The 17257-nt window shown below is 35.6% G+C and overlaps 1 long non-coding RNA gene across 1 annotated transcript; it reads right to left on the bottom strand.

Annotated features, from left to right (window-relative positions):
- Positions 1 to 4755: 4755 nt before the first annotated feature.
- On the bottom strand, positions 4756 to 15259 carry LOC136855732 (uncharacterized). The gene is made up of 4 exons (XR_010858113.1): positions 15115 to 15259; positions 13864 to 13953; positions 10717 to 10901; positions 4756 to 9930 (listed from the first exon to the last, which is right to left on the bottom strand). It is a non-coding gene; the product is annotated as an uncharacterized lncRNA (long non-coding RNA).
- Between the last annotated feature and the right edge of the window lie 1998 nt (positions 15260 to 17257).

Genomic DNA, 17257 nt, shown 5'->3' with positions numbered 1-17257 from the left:
ATACTATTGCTAAAACTATGGAAAACCAAGAAAATATGGCTGCCATGTGGAATTCACAAATTATTGTATTACAGATGCATATTGCAAGGTAGAATAACAATGAAAATACTGTCATCAAAGGTTTAGCTCATGTTTTTCTTTAGATGTTTTAATCTTGCAAACAGATGCCATATCGTGATTCAGTTCCTAGTAACACCGTACATGCTTGTGGGAACCGTTGGTTTGGTTATCAGTCATTAGCCGATGCTAGGAGCTGAACTTTAATTTTTATAGTGATTTGACTATTAGCAAAGTTGATATATGGACCTTGACTATTAGAAAATGGCATTGACAGTTGCACGCGAATAAAGTAAAACGTAGGCAATAGAGTATTATTTGTCTGTGGTAAATAAAAAAAAAGTGTTTCTGTTCTGTAATTTAGTGAACCAAGCCAACAGCTCCTTAAGCAGTCAGTCAGTTTATGATCCTTTATTCCCCTTGGCTCAGAAAATTATTGCTTTGGTCTTTAGACTTCTGTGGACCGGACAAATGATAAAAATCATTTAGAATAAGTTGCCCATATGTCAGCACAGTCTCTTGTTCTTGGGCGGCCCAGAGCACTCAGGCGAACTCCTTATGAGTAAGCTAGTTTCTCTCTCTCTCTCTCTCTCTCTCTCTCTCTCTCTCTCAATAACCATATCATTCATCGGACTATTCTCAAGATTCCGTAGGTTTCAAATCTTGGCAGACTTCAACAGCTGTACGAAGCTTGACGTAGTTACAGACTTCCTATTTTCATTGAGGTCTGAGGTATTAAAAATATATATATAAATATTGTTATTCCTTGCACATCAGTATAATATATGAATAGATCTGATGGAAGAGTGTCACCACTGGGGAACGTCTCCGGTCAATTGTATAGAATGTGTTGGTTTTGTACTTTCTTGGTGTCGTGAATTCTGCCACAAGAGGTTCGTGAGTTCAGTGCAACATTTAACTGATTGGTACAATGGTTTGCTTGTAAGGGCCATTCTGCCTTAAAATGGAAGACTGCAGTATCTGCAAAAAAGACAAAAATGAGAAAAATGGTAGATACCCCCTTGCTTTACTACTGATTTTGCAGATACTGCAAATGGGACCCCCCTTAAATACTCGTGGAAAGCATTGAAGAATCATTCTGAAACTGCAGCAACTTGTGTAATAGTGTTTCACGAACCCGGTAAATGGCATATCTAAATTTCGAAAATTTTGAAGATACTGCAGTTTTCCAATTTAGGGCAGAATTAGCTCCATTCGACATTAGTCACTCTTTTTAATTAATCTCGCCCGGGTTACAAGTCACTACTATCCAGTGATTTCAAAATCATTAAATCGTGAGTTTGGCCCTAAATCTGAAGGAGTTTATCGGTGGTATTTTTATCATGTTAGTTAATACGAAATAGGAAGAGCTTGTCAAATTACGTGGTTCCGAGATGAATTGTATTTCATGAATTGGAAAACAATAAGATTTGATTTTCATGTACAGTACTGGAATGGAATGTTGAGTTTACGCCAAAGGCCAAGCACTGGGACCTTTGGGGCCATTCAGTGCTGGAAACGAAATTGACAGTAAAAGGTTTGAAAGGTGTAACAGGAGGAAAACCTCAAAGCAGTTGCACTATGAAATAATTGTTAGGAGAGGGTGGATAGCAAGATGGAAGAAAGATAATATGAACGGCGGTACGGTAAAAGGAGTAAGAGGGGTTGCAGCTAGGGGCCGAAGGGAAGCTGCAAAGAACCTTTAGTAATGCCCACAGTGCACCCCGTGAAGTGCACTGACGGTACTACCTCACCTTACGGGGTATATACAGTACCGAGTAGGTAGCCTTTTCATAACGCATTATAAAGATTAAATTAAAGACCACAGTTAGAAGTTCTTAGGTTCACTATTCGAGTTTTTCATAGTTGAGGAAACAGATCCAGGTAAAAAAGTCACAAAGTCAGGAAAAAAAGTCACAATCTTTCTTAGTGACCCCCAAGGGTTTTAACCCGGTATAGAAATGATGTGAATTTTTCCCTGGGACTTTATTCCCGGCCACCATAAATCAATGACTTATTTTTCCTGTGACTTTTTCCCTAGCCAAAATTGACTTTTTTCCCCCTGTGACTTTTTACCTAGCCAAAATTGATTTTCTTTTTCAGTGACTTTATTACCGGCCACCGAGAAATCACGGCAGAAGTCCTTTGAATTGAATTTTCCCAAACATCTGCTTATTAAGTTTAAAAAGCTTTGCCGATAGATCAAGTCCAAATGAAAGCTTAGAGAGTTAATTCTGTGGTTTGCGTAACTGTTTTCATAACACGGAGATATTATCGTTAAAGAGTTTGAATTGATCTCTATAACCATAAAATATATCGCTCGTTTACCAGAAGAGTGACATAACTCAAAAATTGCTATTTTTCAGGAGAAGCAATTTAAAGTTTAAAACTCACTATATTCTCTAAGTATTACAGATAAAAATAAGACGCTTTTGCCCCAGTATGGATCAAAGAACGGGCTATCTGCTAGTATAAATAACTCAAAAATGACATTTTACCAAAGAATTTTCCAAGGGTTTTGAAATACTGAACTGGCATGCCAAGTTCAGTGGATAGTTTTGAGTTTTGTATTGAATATGGTTGTTATTGCGAGCCGTTAAAATCCCAAAATAAAAAGAAATTCGTTGAATTGAGTATTAATGTTCTTTTGCATATAGCCCGTTTGCCAAAATTTGTGATTACGTTTTTCTTGGCTTTACGAAAAGCTACATAAATACATTTCAAGAGGTCCCTTTTTTACAGATAATTCCGATTGTAGTGTTTCAAGAAACTGTCAAATGCTAAATCTTTCTGGCCTGTGTATCGATTTTAAGTGAAGAATAAACTCTAATCTTAAGCTCCCGCTCATCAAAATCTGTGAAAATAAATTCGACTTCTTCGTACATTCAAATTAGTTTTGTCACATAACTAGCAGTTATATCAAAGTAATGCATAATCAGTATGCAATGGGTTACAATGAATAACTCGCCAGATGACTAATGGCGGTTAGTGTAGTTCTGTCAGATGTAAATTCTATTTTGTAGAATATTAATTATATTGTTGGTGCTGCTTGTTTCCTTGCTGTTAGGAATTGTGTGACACATTCTGCCGAAACTGTCTTGCTAATGTAGGTTAGATTTGTAGCTTAATAAATTCCCTGTGTTTTCTAAGTCCAGGTAACTTTCTAGCAGCAAGGGAAGCCATTTCCCATGCCACAGTTTGGCTAATGTTTGTCTCGTTCGCCTCTCCACGTTGCTTTCCGAGAACTTATTGCACAGATGAAACTAAAGTGATTTGGTGGTCCGCGCGTAAGGTGAATGCGTACTTCGGTCCGATCTGGCTATCTGCTGGGTGAAGGGGCATTGGGTAGTCAGGGCAGTAATCTTGCGCGTCTCTTCGCTTTTACCCGACTCAATCAGGTATATGAAGTGGGACGAAGTCGCGAGGCCTCTTGGCCATTTGTGAGTCTCGGCTGCTCTTCAGAGGGCCTCGGGTGTCATGAGTAATGGATCGTGCTGGAATTGCACTTGGGGCTGATGAATGACTTCCCCCTTTTAATAAGACTAGAGATTAACAATTTGGTACTCGTAATAGAAAAAATGATTTCCTCCCATCTAGATGTAAAATTTTTGTCTTGTTGCAATGTTCATATCTCATTCAGTATGTGTGACTGGTGATCTCGTTAAACAGCCTTATGGTAGTTATATTCAATAAAAAGCTGTAGCATTAGGCTTCAAAAAACCTTCATACATTTCTCGGTGTCTTTAATTCACAATCACTGCAATAAATTGTAAAATTTGTAATAAAATATTAAAAAAAAAGAGAAGAACAAGGAAAGCATTCAAGGACCTAGTAACTTTGCCTCATCACAAGATCAAAAATTGCGTCTAGTGTTCCGTTACTAGGTGGGACTGGGGTGGGCCTTGGTGGGCTTTCCTTTTCCTTCTCTATTTATTTATTATTGTGGAAACGCTACTTACTCACACATTCGTGACATATGTGGTCTCAAATCCCAATAAGTTGACAGAAAATTAGCTTTTATTTAACTTATCAGTCTATCAGTTTTTTGTCATTGACTGGTGGGTCTTTATATTTCATCTGTATAACAAACCTGATGGTACTAAAACCTGTCTGTTGTGTCGCATTCAGTCTCCTACAATAAAAGATTTTGTAAAATTTTCTTAGTTTTTCTAAAGCCATATTTTGTTGGTAGAGTCCCAAGTACCCGCAAATTGCAAACTTCCCAAGTTCATTTCCTTAACCGAAAGGCCCTTGAACAGTTAATGTAGCCAAGGCAATTACTATCATGGCTCAAGCAATCTGTAAACACCTCCTTGACAGACCGCTGGATTTGAGAAGCGGACAGGGATCCAAAATGAGTTACCAGTTTCTGTTCAGCCATTTGACTCTGTACCTATATTCATAAACACACTGGTGTTCTGCTCTCATCCCATCAGTGGGAGTGAAAACAAGCTCTGTATACGGGAAGCGAGTATCAGCCTAAACGGACTTGTGGCTAGTCAAAAGCCTAGTCTATTTCGTGAGCTCTCTGGCCGTTTTTGTGGTGAGGACCAAGGCAAGCTCGGCTAGAAGAGGGAAGGATGGTGGGGAGGGGGGTGTCTAGGGAGAACACTCGGTCATACGAACGTTTTGAAATGGGAGAACACTCACTGCTGTTGCGTGATTTTATTATTATTATTTTTTTTTTTTTGCTTTTTTTTTGCTGGTTTCTCTTCTAAATTGTACCATGAGTTTAGATAAATAAAAGAAAGTATGAACTTTTTGTATTTTATTTCTTAAACCTCCAGAAAATTTTACAATCTTAATAGAAAACGGGCAGTGAAAGAAGTACATCTCACTTATCTTAAAGAGTAAAATATCTTCAGTATTTTCTTATACAATCAATGTTTTATCTACTTGAAAAGGTCTATTTCTTATGGTAAATTGGTAGAGGAAATTAGCTTTTAACGTGCATGTTACACATTACCCTAGAACATATCTGAAACACGTTGTTGGCTGCCTTCGTGTACAGATACTAAATACTTGAATAAATCTCCGAAAAATGACCATGAATGACGCAAGATTATAAAGGAAACGAGTGTTTTGCAGGAATGGCTTGAGTGCATGCAGAAATCATGGCACTGAAAGGTAATCGGCTTAGAATTTGACGTGCTTGGTAGGTCATTTCAACATATCTTACAACTGTTTGCTGGATCTACCATCTTTCAAGAAGCTAATTTCTGCAGGTACTTGAGCCATTTGATAAAAATACCTCAAGTGGCTGGCGAAAATAACCTCTTGCAAGACGGATTCAGAAAATGAAGCTACATTTGTAAGAAATGGTCAGTGACTCACCACTCACGTCAGATGCTAAGCCAGTTACCTTTCAATGCCTTGTTTTCTTCACGGACTTAAACCATTCCTATTAGACACTTCTTTCCTATAGAAGCTTGCATCATGCATGGTCATTTTTCGGAGATTTCTTCAAGTAATTTGTATCCGTAGACGAGGAGCAACAACGGGATTCAAGTATTTTCCATGGTAACGGTGTAATTAAGTCATTAACAGCTCAATTTCCTTTACCAATTTGCCATAAGAAATAGACCTTATCAGGAAGTTTTGATACTAGTTACAACATACATTACATAATGCAAAGCACAGGAGAAAAAAAAATGTATCAATCTAACATTCTGTTGGTTACATAATAATAATTATAAGGCAATTTCAGCTTGAACCAAAGTAATTAGCTGGACACTGACTCCACTTGACATCACAACATTCACATATTTAAGACTTACTTTTACATGGGTAAATATTAAATCTTATGACAATAACAATTTACACTCAGCCACTGAAATAATCATGCCACTACTGGTTTTAACCAAATAAAACCTATCCTATTGATTGCTGTTAATGTCATCTAATTATAATTTGATTTTTTCAAAATCTACCTTAAGGGGCCTACTTGTAATCGCCTCTGACATAATTAAATTTTACCAAAAGAAAAATCCTGACTTTAAATTTATAAATCAGAGTTGAGATTTCTATTGCAGTTTAAATGTCTTGTCTGCATCACAGGCAATTTTCAAAATATGAATCCTTCACTTCACTAATGCCGTTAAAAACTACACTTCTTTAGATATTTCCTTTCAAATTAGCACCCTTTCCTCAGGCATTATAATTTAACCCCATCCCTTTCAAGTTATCCTAAAGGTTCTTCAGTGCAGAAAAATTTAGCCATTGTTATTTTGTACCCATAATGGTCTCTAAAGTTTTACTACTATTGAGTAATTACTTCCTATAAATTAAACCTTTTTTAGCCTTTAATTAATATGCACCCATTTTTCTTTAAAACCTATTACCTCCTGGTGGATTCGCTATGAACCTTTCCTCTCTTTAGTGTACCCTAGAAAAATTGATCCACTTGAGTTTTCCCCCTAAGAACTAACCTCTACTGAACTTTAAAATTCCTTCGTTACAAAATACCATATTTATTTTAAGCCTTCTATTAAGAATGACTCATCATCTAAGTTTTCGTTAAGGGGAACTACGATACTTCCTCAAATTTATTCTCAACCCTTAAAAAACGATTTCTTTGGCATTTACTGTCAAACCTGCACTTCCTGAGGACTGCTATTCATGAACTATGCCTTCCTTAAGCCTCTCATTCAAGAACTAACTTCTTCCTTAACATCAAGTTTTCATTTGCAGAACCTCACCGTCAGCAAGCTATTTTTAACTTCACAGGTTAATTGCCTTGAAGACCTTGTATATCATACCCATGACTAATCGGTGTATGCAGCTCATATGTAATTTATGTTCATCAGAATATCCAAACTTAAAATCAAAGGACAATTTGTGCTTGAATATTGTACGTCACTTTCAAAGTTTTGTTATTCTGTGGCTAAGAATAATAATTGGAAGTGACTGTCAAGGAAGTCAGCGAAAAAAATAGCTGGATCTTTCCTACGATAGTGACCCCCAAGGGTTTTCGAGGGTCGTTATCTAGGACTAATATTTCTTGGGGGTCATTATCTTTATTATATTTACAGTCTTCGTTTTTAAGGTAATCCCCAACGGGCTTGCACTAAACACGTCGCAAAGGTGGATCATACATACCCCTTAGGGGTCAATATCTAGGAAAGATCCAAAAAAGTTACTTTAAACCAGTTCTTGGTGTGTTCACGTGCGACTGGACTGAAAGCCAAAATCATGACATTTCAAGTGAATCACTATAGCCCATTTAATGTAGAGGAGAAGTCCCTTGGAATTATTCAAGTTCTGAATACCTTGCAGGAAATGAATGCAAATTATAGTTTAATAAAAAAATAACTTGGGTTTGAGAGAGAGAGAGAGAGAGAGAGAGAGAGAGAGAGAGAGAGAGAGTAAACTGATCCTTGAGGACACAGTAAAAGAACAATTTACAAACCCTAACAAAGGACTTGCCTACATTAATGTCAACAATTATACAGATCTTTTCAAACTTCCAGAGACCTTTACTATGTCTAACCAGCCACAGCCCCTCACCTGGCCACAAACCCCCAGCTGCCCAACAAAATCTGTACTGCTTGCTCATTTTCCTCTGTCATGCTATTAATAGTTACTACAGATGTGGTTGGAATGATCTGACACTTTTGCAATTATACAAGAATAGTTAATTGATGTCACTATTTGTGGGGATTCACTTACTTCATTTCTTTTAATCCCAGTTCCTGAATTTCTTACATTCATTGCTCATTTCCAAAATGACTGATGGTAACAAGCCCCAAACCCAAAAAGAAAATTACTGAACAGGATTGAAAAGAGGCACCTGAGAGAAAAAAACAGCAGTTACTGTGCAACACTAATCACCCTTTGAACAGTATACCTAGTCAGATGACAATATGTATATAGTAAAATATCAGTTATTTTCCACAAGAGGAAAAAGGTATGAAAATCTACTGAAATTAGTGAAATATTTAAATGTATAGTGTAAAAACCTTATAAAATGATAAGAATTAGATGACAGAGTTTAGTGGAATAAAAAGCAAGGGTATGGCAAGAAATTATATACACAGTTAAGTTTTACAGTTACATGAAGACATGATTGTAAACAATGTAAATCAACTGCTTTCAAGTCAGTCGCACGTTTTGGTAACTTGTTTAAAGTAGTTATTTTACAAGACATGATTTTAGTTTTACAAAAAATGACTCGATAATAAAACCTCTGGAAATTCAATCTAAGAACAACTGTCTTAGTCTGCCTTTCTCAGGTGTGATTACTCCTTAATGTTCAATTTCCCTACTTGACAGAATACCTGTAGAATTTTGCAGCCTCATTCACATGCAAGATTTTTCGAATAGCTACATTAAAAGAGACTATTTCTACTATGATTAAATTTTTTGTTAAATGAACTGCTATCATGCAAATCAAAAATTACAGTTTTTCATATTAATCAAAAACCAGTAACTCACAGCCAATGCAGTATAATTCATCAAGCTTCTTAATGTACATCTGGTTTTAATGGTGATCAAGTTCTTCTAAAGTTAGGCTCAAGACTTAAATGTCAGTCAATTTGGCTTCTAAAGGCTAACTGTTATAATTATCGAGTAATTTTTAACTTACTTTACAGTTAATTAAAATGGATGTTAGTCATAAGTTGTTCATGATACCAAGACTTTTTAAGGAACTAGAAAATACACAAGATTGATCTTACTCGTACTAATTCTGAAGGAATCAATGACTTTTAATTCAAAGCAAACAAGATGCATGTGGCTTCTTAGCAAACCTTTAAAATCGGCTCAAGAAACAAAAAATGAGACTTCTAACCTGACCGCTTATTTACTGTAAATTTAGTCAATATAGTCGACCCCGCCTATTCGCGGTTCCGGATTCATGGACTCTCATATTCACGGATTTCTCTATGGAACATATATACACACCATTCGCGGAAAATTCGCCTATTCGCAGTATTTTTCATAGAGAAATATTCACAAATTACTGTATTTTCATATGATTTTCGTGGCTAAATGCACTTTGTGATAAAACTAATATTAAAATATTCAGGTATAAGCATTTTTACAGGGTATTTTGAACTATCAAAGTAAGCAGTTATAACCGTTTTTAGAGGGGTTTCAAGTATGCGCGGATTTTAGCTAATTGTGAGGTAGTGGTACACATCCCCCGCGAATATTGGGGGTCGACTAATTTTCCATTCCACTCAGCATCTTCACACTTAGCAGATGTGAGCAGAAGTTCAGTCAGTGAATTAAAAAAGTGGCATGTAAAAGGATTGGCTGGATTAACAGTTACAATACAGTAAAACATCAATAATTCAGGTTAAATGAACAAAGATGGCAAGGCTTGATTTTATAACCATAATGAAGCACTAAATAGACATTTAAATAATGTTCATTGAATTAAATCTGTCTAGGAGACAACTAGCACTCTAACTCTGAATAGTATATATTCCGGGAATGAATTCAGTGTTTTGTATATACAAAGACTAAACATTGTAAAATCTAAGTAAAATGCCTCTAACTTGCATAATGAGATCTCCAAAAAATGACACCAAATTGGCAATATTTCAAAAATGAAAACAATACAATAGTTCCAATTTATATTTATACTGTATTAAGTACTGGTAATTCTTGTATTCCCATTATATTACTCAAGTCAAGTCTAGTTATAAATTGGCAGCTATTTAGGACTTCATTTGGCACTTTGCATAATCAGCAACGCAAATCAAGCTGTAAAATTTTTATAGTTTAAATTTTCTGCAGCAGATCTTCAGTTCGATCCCTTAAGGAACTCTTCACAGCACTGAATTCACGTTTCAGCAAATATTTACAACGTATCTTGAAGATGAGATTAGGCCTTGGTGATTTTCTTCGAAGCTATGACCAATTTCAACCCTGTAAAAAGGAAAGTGGTTAAGTTCACAGTCATGCTAGATCTTTTTTTTTTTACACTTATCGTAGCAAACTGTTATACTAAAGGTTTCTCAACATTGTAAGTATATACAATCCACAGAAAGTAGCCTACAGAGAGAGAGAGAGAGAGAGAGAGAGAGAGAGAGAGAGAATATCTGGGGTTGGATTGAAAATGAAATGTCCATATGTCAGTGAAATTTCAATAGGTTAAGATGGCTACCCTATGAATTTGTAATTCCTGAACTAGATAAAAGTCCCAGTCTTCTACTTCTGTTAGTCAAGTGAAATGACATTACCTTCCTAGACTTTCTGCTTTATTTTTGGGAAAAGCTATCAACCTAAACCATCAACACATCAAACAGAGGACTCCTAACATTTGATTATATGTACACTCAAGAGATCAATCTTTCTTAGTGAAAGCTAATTCAGTTGAAATATAGAACTATTTTAAAGTAGTTGTCAGTGAACTATAGTACCAAAGCTTTTACTTTCACTTTGAGCTGAAATAAAAATACGACCTATCTTAGTTTCTCATTAACAAAGGTTTTTAAAAATTCACAAATTTTGTTTAATGATCTATCAAGTTTGCTTTTAGTTCGTAAGAGATTTTACACTTTAATGCAACAAGTTCTACTTATGCAGATCACTTTAAACCTAGAATGCTTAGTCTTCTTTGACAGAAAACGTTATGAAAAGTGCATTTCCGCTCTTTAAAAAATTACTGTATCCATGAGTTCTCTCTCTTGAGATTGCCATTAACTTTCATACCTTAAAAACATTCCAGTTACTGCACCCAGCTGGTTTCTTGAAATATTCCTTGTTCTCTACTAATGACAGGAGATTTTCAACCAGGTTGCTCTTACAATACAGGACTGCAGAAGTATAACTAGCTTGTTCTTAAAATGACAGCAGAATTATAACCAGTTTTCCAAATCTCCAAGTTCAAGCTGGTCCTGAAAGAGAATATCAAAATTAAGAATTGCAGCTTTAAAATAAATGGTTTTACTGAAATGTACTATGTAGATATCTTTCAGCATACTGCACCATCTGATAAAAAACATAGACATGACAATTCCATTTTCAAAAACCACTGTATCCTTCCATTGTACCGCACTGACTAATGGAAGTCTAGTTCATTAAGTATCAAAATTTAATTAATATATTTTGAAGCACTTTGCTCACAACCTTTCAAAAGCAACTCTTTATGCATAACCAAAACCATCTTGCAGTATCTGCTGAATTCTGATTCATGAGTATTATTCAACAGAGTCAATCATTACTCGATATAAAATTGACAGTCCAGCCTCCATAACTAAAATGTTGCACCAATACCCAGTTTCAGTGACCAGTGACTTGAGTTGATTCCCTTTCCTTAAGCTTGCATGTGGTTAATTCATGAACTGAATTGAAATGAGTTAATATCAATCAAGCACCAGGCCTTGAAGACCATATGGTGCTCTGTTATGCTGATAATAGATACAGTATGGTCAGAATTATTTGTTGGTAGGTTATATTAGATGAAGAATATCTGGCTGGTCAAGGCTCGGTTGCATGCGACGGTGTGCTGGGGGCAGGAAAGGATTACAGTATATGGGATATAGATAGAGGGATACGACAACTTTCCTTGCACTTTGGGGGCATTCAAGCTTCGAAAATGTGATACATAATAAATCTTTACAAATTTACAAAGCCCCAATTCTTAAATAAATTTCTTCCTATTTTTGCTTCTCACATAAATTCAGAAATGTGATAGGGAATTTACTGCTACCATCAATGCCTGTGTTTATTTGGATTTTCCATGTATACTTGAATACTACTGCTTCTCAAGAAAATTGTGTAAGGCTGATGTGGTATATAGCAACTACGTCTTTATTAAAACAGTAAATGAATGTTACCACTTGATCATGCTTTGTAAAACTTATATAAAGGAGACACTTTACTATATTAGAAGTGATCTACACAAACAAAACCTTCTAGGATATGACCAAAGCGAATATTTACTATGATGACAAAAGTATATAAAATACAGCACTTCCTTTACAATGAAGCGTGACGTTGGTCTACATTACAGGACTGGTTAATGAATAATGTTATGATTTGCATAACATTATAACCTTCTTGATTACCTATTTGATCAAAACTTCATCACTTGCACATCAACCTCTCATAAAAGCAGCTAATAAAAGGCGTTGAATAACCTGCATTTCATACCACCTTATAATCAAGAGCAAGTTATTTGAAAAGCATTAACTTCAAATGCCAAAGATACCAAACTATATACTAGCCTAACCTAACTCAACATAGGAAATTACAGTATTCAGAGATTAACCCTAACTAGCCTCTCTTAACCTAACCACATCTAGGGTGTAGTGTCCTATCTGCCATGGGAGGCATTTCTTTACCCTTAATGCTTAGCTTACTTTGAGGATAATTTAATGTGCTTGCAAATTATGAATAATATGGTGTTACAGTTTGGAATCATGTCTAAATGCCAAGGTTTAAGGATAACTTGTATTTTTCCTACATACACTAACTACTAACTATCTGCACTGGAACCTTTAACCACTCAGAACTTGGTTTGGAAACTGGTGGTGGGCAAGTGAGTGGCCAGGCACTGACCATGCACTTGTCAAAACCCATCACTTGAGTTAACGTTGGATTATGATATAAGGCTTTCTTTTGTGTATCTTGGAAAACACAAATTATCCTTCAAATCTGGTATTTGTTCCTATGAGAATACAGATAATAACCTTTTGTACAGGAGATTTACTGGGTGCCCAAGTATTTCAGAGAGTGCTGTACAAACCACAGCCAATGAATGTCAAAAAATGACTAACTACAGATGGTTACAATTTGTCTGGGCCATGATACACTTCAAATGTTTTATATACTTCACATATGTAGCTGTAACACTGTAGACTGTGGTCCCACTTGATACAAAGATAATTTATGTTTTTCACGGAAATATGAAAACTCTATTTACTGAGAGTAACAATATTATGACAAATAACACAAAATACACTGCTAAAATTCTGGCATAACGCACAAAAGGATTTGCAAGTTCCACAGGTCGCCTTCAACAGAGTGGGGCCAGATAAGCTTATTTTGTGAATTTCATTAACTAAAACACTGATTTATTGATTGACTGACACAAAAATATGAGGAAACCTACATAAAATAATACAGTAATAATTAACGATTACCGATGCAACCACCTTTTTTCTAACGATTTTGGGGGGACACAGTGGGAAAGTGAGGTTTTCAGTTGGGAGAAAACACCTACGGCATGAATTATAAAAATGTAATTAACCACATCCTCACGTAGTCAGGGGGAAAGGGAGAACCCCAAGCATCCTTGCCTTGGGTACTATAAATTTAAATAGGGTTGCATCCTAACCTACCACACCTAACCTAACCTATCCTGGGGCACTATAAATTCAAACAGCATCACATCCTAACTTACCACCTAACCTATCCAGGGGCACTGTAAATTCAAACAGCATCACATCCTAACTTACCACCTAACCTATCCAGGCGCACTGTAAATTCAAACAGCATCACATCCTACCACCTAACCTAACCAGGGCACTGTAAACAGTCCTTTCCCCTAACAATCCTGGGTTTGCAGTCTATGCCTTTGCTAACTCTCATACCTCCTTTTAATATTACTCATGATCATTGTAATTTACAATATTGCCTATGATAATGCACCAAAATTAATGGCCAAATCACATTAAAAACTGTAAAATCAAACACAGTACTACACAACACTGCATATATATATATATAATATATATATATATATATATATATATATATATATATATATATATATATATATATATATATATATATATAATATATATATAAATTATTATATATAAACAAATTTTAGCATAAAACCAAAACTCTTACCTCATTGGGTAGGCTAAGTTGGGTGGAGCCAATTCATCTGGAGGAGCCGCCACATACAGGAACCAATATATGAATGATTCTGCATGACCTCTGAAATAGAAACAATGAACTTAGCTCAAGTTACGGACATCCATAAGAGATGCCTACTTTATCAAGAAAAAATCGAAGAGCATCCATAAGAGATGCCTTTTTTATCATAAATTTCATGGTAATTATTACAATTTCTCAAATTATTTCACCTGTAGCCTACTGCAATATAAACAACTTCTTATATTGTACAGTCCAAAAACTGTCTTATAAACATATTATAAAGATGGGTTAAGCAGCCTCTCGTAGGTTGCGCAACAACTTAATCGTGAAAATAAATGTAAAAACTTATGTGAAACTGGTGTCATGTCAAGGTTCTTGGTATTAAATGTATTTATAATATGCGAGAAATTAGCCTTCCTTAACTCATCATTGTTAATTACCTTTTACATGTTACGTGTGGCCCAGATTATCATTCAGCTGTTTGTGACAAATCAATCTGGCAAACCTAAATTAAATACTTTCATGACAACGACCAATAAAATTTGCTGTGGATAATGACTGTTTGCTTGTTAGTTTATGTATAACTTGAGATAGCTTAGTTGTGATGCAGCTATACTACAATGATTCCCCAGCCTCGTCCATTTCATCAATGAAATGTTTAATTAATATGATCGGGTAAAAGAAAAATAAAATACTACAAACAAATGTCATACAATCACAACCGTCCCAGCAGCTTATTGATAGACATGACGGAAACTGGGTGACCAAAATTAAAAAAAAATGGTAAATTCTTAATGAACAACCAAAATACTACAGGAAAAATCAATTTCCAAAGCAACACCCATTCCGTGCTTTTCGTAGGGGGTCCCTTACATCGTTGGGTGCAGTTCTGAGGTTAATGACAGTTGACCGGCAAAAAGTAAGGGCAAATTCTTAATAAGCAACGAAAATATAGGAAAAATAAATTTCCAAAGTAATACCTAATGCAGAGCTCTTACTTAGTTCTACCAACCTGTCTTTTATAACCCATCAAAAATAATTCAGTTCTCTGTACAATATTTAACTCGTAAAACAACCTCCATGATACTCTTCTTTGGGAATGTGGGCTAAGCTATGACTCGAATGTCAAAATTGGGGATTTATATGTTTTTTTGAAGAAAAATAACCCATAAGCTTTCATACTATTCATGGCTTAATAAAAACAAAATTAACATTACCAACCTTGGACAACTGGGGATCTCCCAAAACCAGAAATACGAGAAACTACGAGAAATATTTTCGGATCCTTCACTCTGCCACCGTAACTTTAACAGCAATGTAACACCTCGGCGGCAGAATACAGTCGACCGGAAAGTACGAAGTTACAAACGTTCACTGCTAATCAAATTGTTTTAATGTTCCCCTGTGAATATGTTCATACAAATATAGTATAAAATAAGGAGTGATTCGGTAAATAACTTCGCATAATTATGAAAAAGGGGAAATAACAGACTCTGGAAATTTTCACGAACCCGAGGAACTACTTTTCTGAGAAAAATTTTTTTTTTTGATACATCTTACGCCTTTTTGATATGTAAAGTTAGGTAGTCAACATAAAATTAGTATGTATACATAAATCTCACATTTTTTTGGCATAATACACATTTAAAACCGGCATTTCTGTATGAATATGCCAGTGAAATTATTAGAATAATGACATAAGTTCGATTCGTGATGGTACGTGGCCTTCTCAGATGCTTTCAAGAATAAAAACAAGCAATTATCCAGAGAAACCAATTTGGTAAATTTGCAAAGCTGCATAGGAACATAATAGATTGCAGCTCGCTTCTTATTTCAGAGGGTTTTGGAACACTGGGAGAAAAAAAAAGAGACTAAGAAAATGGTATTGATCACACAAGCACTGATCTTATAAACAACAATTTTACATTTCGTTTTGTTATCACCAGACCTTGATCATCACGTAAACATTTTGGCTGCTGTGTTCTACGTGGAGCAAATGGCTTACCGAGAGAGAGAGAGAGAGAGAGAGAGAGAGAGAGAGAGAGAGAGAGAGAGAGAGAGAGAGAGACGCCCCTCCTCCTCCCCCAGAGGATCGTACATCTCTTGGAAACAGCTGTTGATAGTGGAGATACGAACTTCGCCTCCGATCTACTAATGGCGTCATCAATAGCAGATTTGTCTTCCAACTTCCCAAACAGATCTAGGAATAATTGCCCTTGGCTCCTTCGCGAGAAGCTATCCTTTGCGATATCTTTGTAGATGTGTCCAAAAGCAAATTTTTTTGCCCACTGATTTGAATGTGGATGAATCTGTTGATTTGCGTATATATGCGAGTGTGTCTTTTTCTTATATAAAATGAGGAGTTGACACCTTTAAGAAGTTATTATAATTGCTATATGCCTTCGAATATAACAAGATATTCTCTAAATTAGGAACGAGTTCGTTCTACATTATGATGATTTATTGTACATTTCATCCCTACATTCAGTTATTGAGATAACCACCACAGATTCAAAGAGTTATTATAATTGCTATATGCCTTCGAATATAACAAGATATTCTCTAAATTAGGAACGAGTTTGTTCTATATTATGATGATTTATTGTACATTTCATCGCTACATTCAGTTATTCAGATACCCATTATAGATTCAAAGATGGATTTCTACTGATTACGCAGATGTAGAATCTTCGCTTCGAAAAGATATAGTAAATATGACCTGGAAAAAATAAATGTTAAACCAAATAAATGATATTATACAATGAAAGTAAATTTACTGCCAGGTCGAAAATATTTGACAGAGAATTTTTGAAAAAACATTACAACACATGCGATGTTTTTCCGCAGAAATATTCGTTTAATTATTATGATCTGATATGAAAGACTTGATTGAATTCCCCCGGTAAATAGTTGTAATGAACACGTATAATGTTTTGATTGCTTTCCAAATACGTTTCAGATCTAGAATTCTGTAACTCATAATTCATTACAGTTCCAATGTAATTTAATAAAGTAAAGCAAAACGCAAGAACGTCCTTCTGGGGTGAAGCTTACACAAGTAAAAAATGCGTAATAGAGATTTCTGTACAGCCACTACATCGTGTAATCAAGGCCACCGAAATAGATCTATCTTTCGGCGGTCTCGACGTAATGCTGTATGAGACGCGGCCCATGAAAATTTAACCATGGCCCGGTGGTGGTCTATTATAGATCGTTGCCAGAAGCACGATTATGGCTAACTTAAACTTAAATAAAACAAAAACTACTGAGGCTAGAGAGCTGCAATTTGGTACGTTTGATGATTGGAGGGTGGGTGATCAACATACCAGTTTGCAGCCCTCTAGGCTCAGCAGTTTTTAAGATC

The sequence above is a fragment of the Macrobrachium rosenbergii genome, chromosome 32, assembly GCF_040412425.1.
Source record: "Macrobrachium rosenbergii isolate ZJJX-2024 chromosome 32, ASM4041242v1, whole genome shotgun sequence".
Classification (NCBI taxonomy): Eukaryota; Metazoa; Arthropoda; class Malacostraca; order Decapoda; family Palaemonidae; genus Macrobrachium; species Macrobrachium rosenbergii.
The sequence above is the reverse complement of the archived record's forward strand: the minus strand, read 5'-3'. Positions and strand labels throughout refer to the sequence as shown.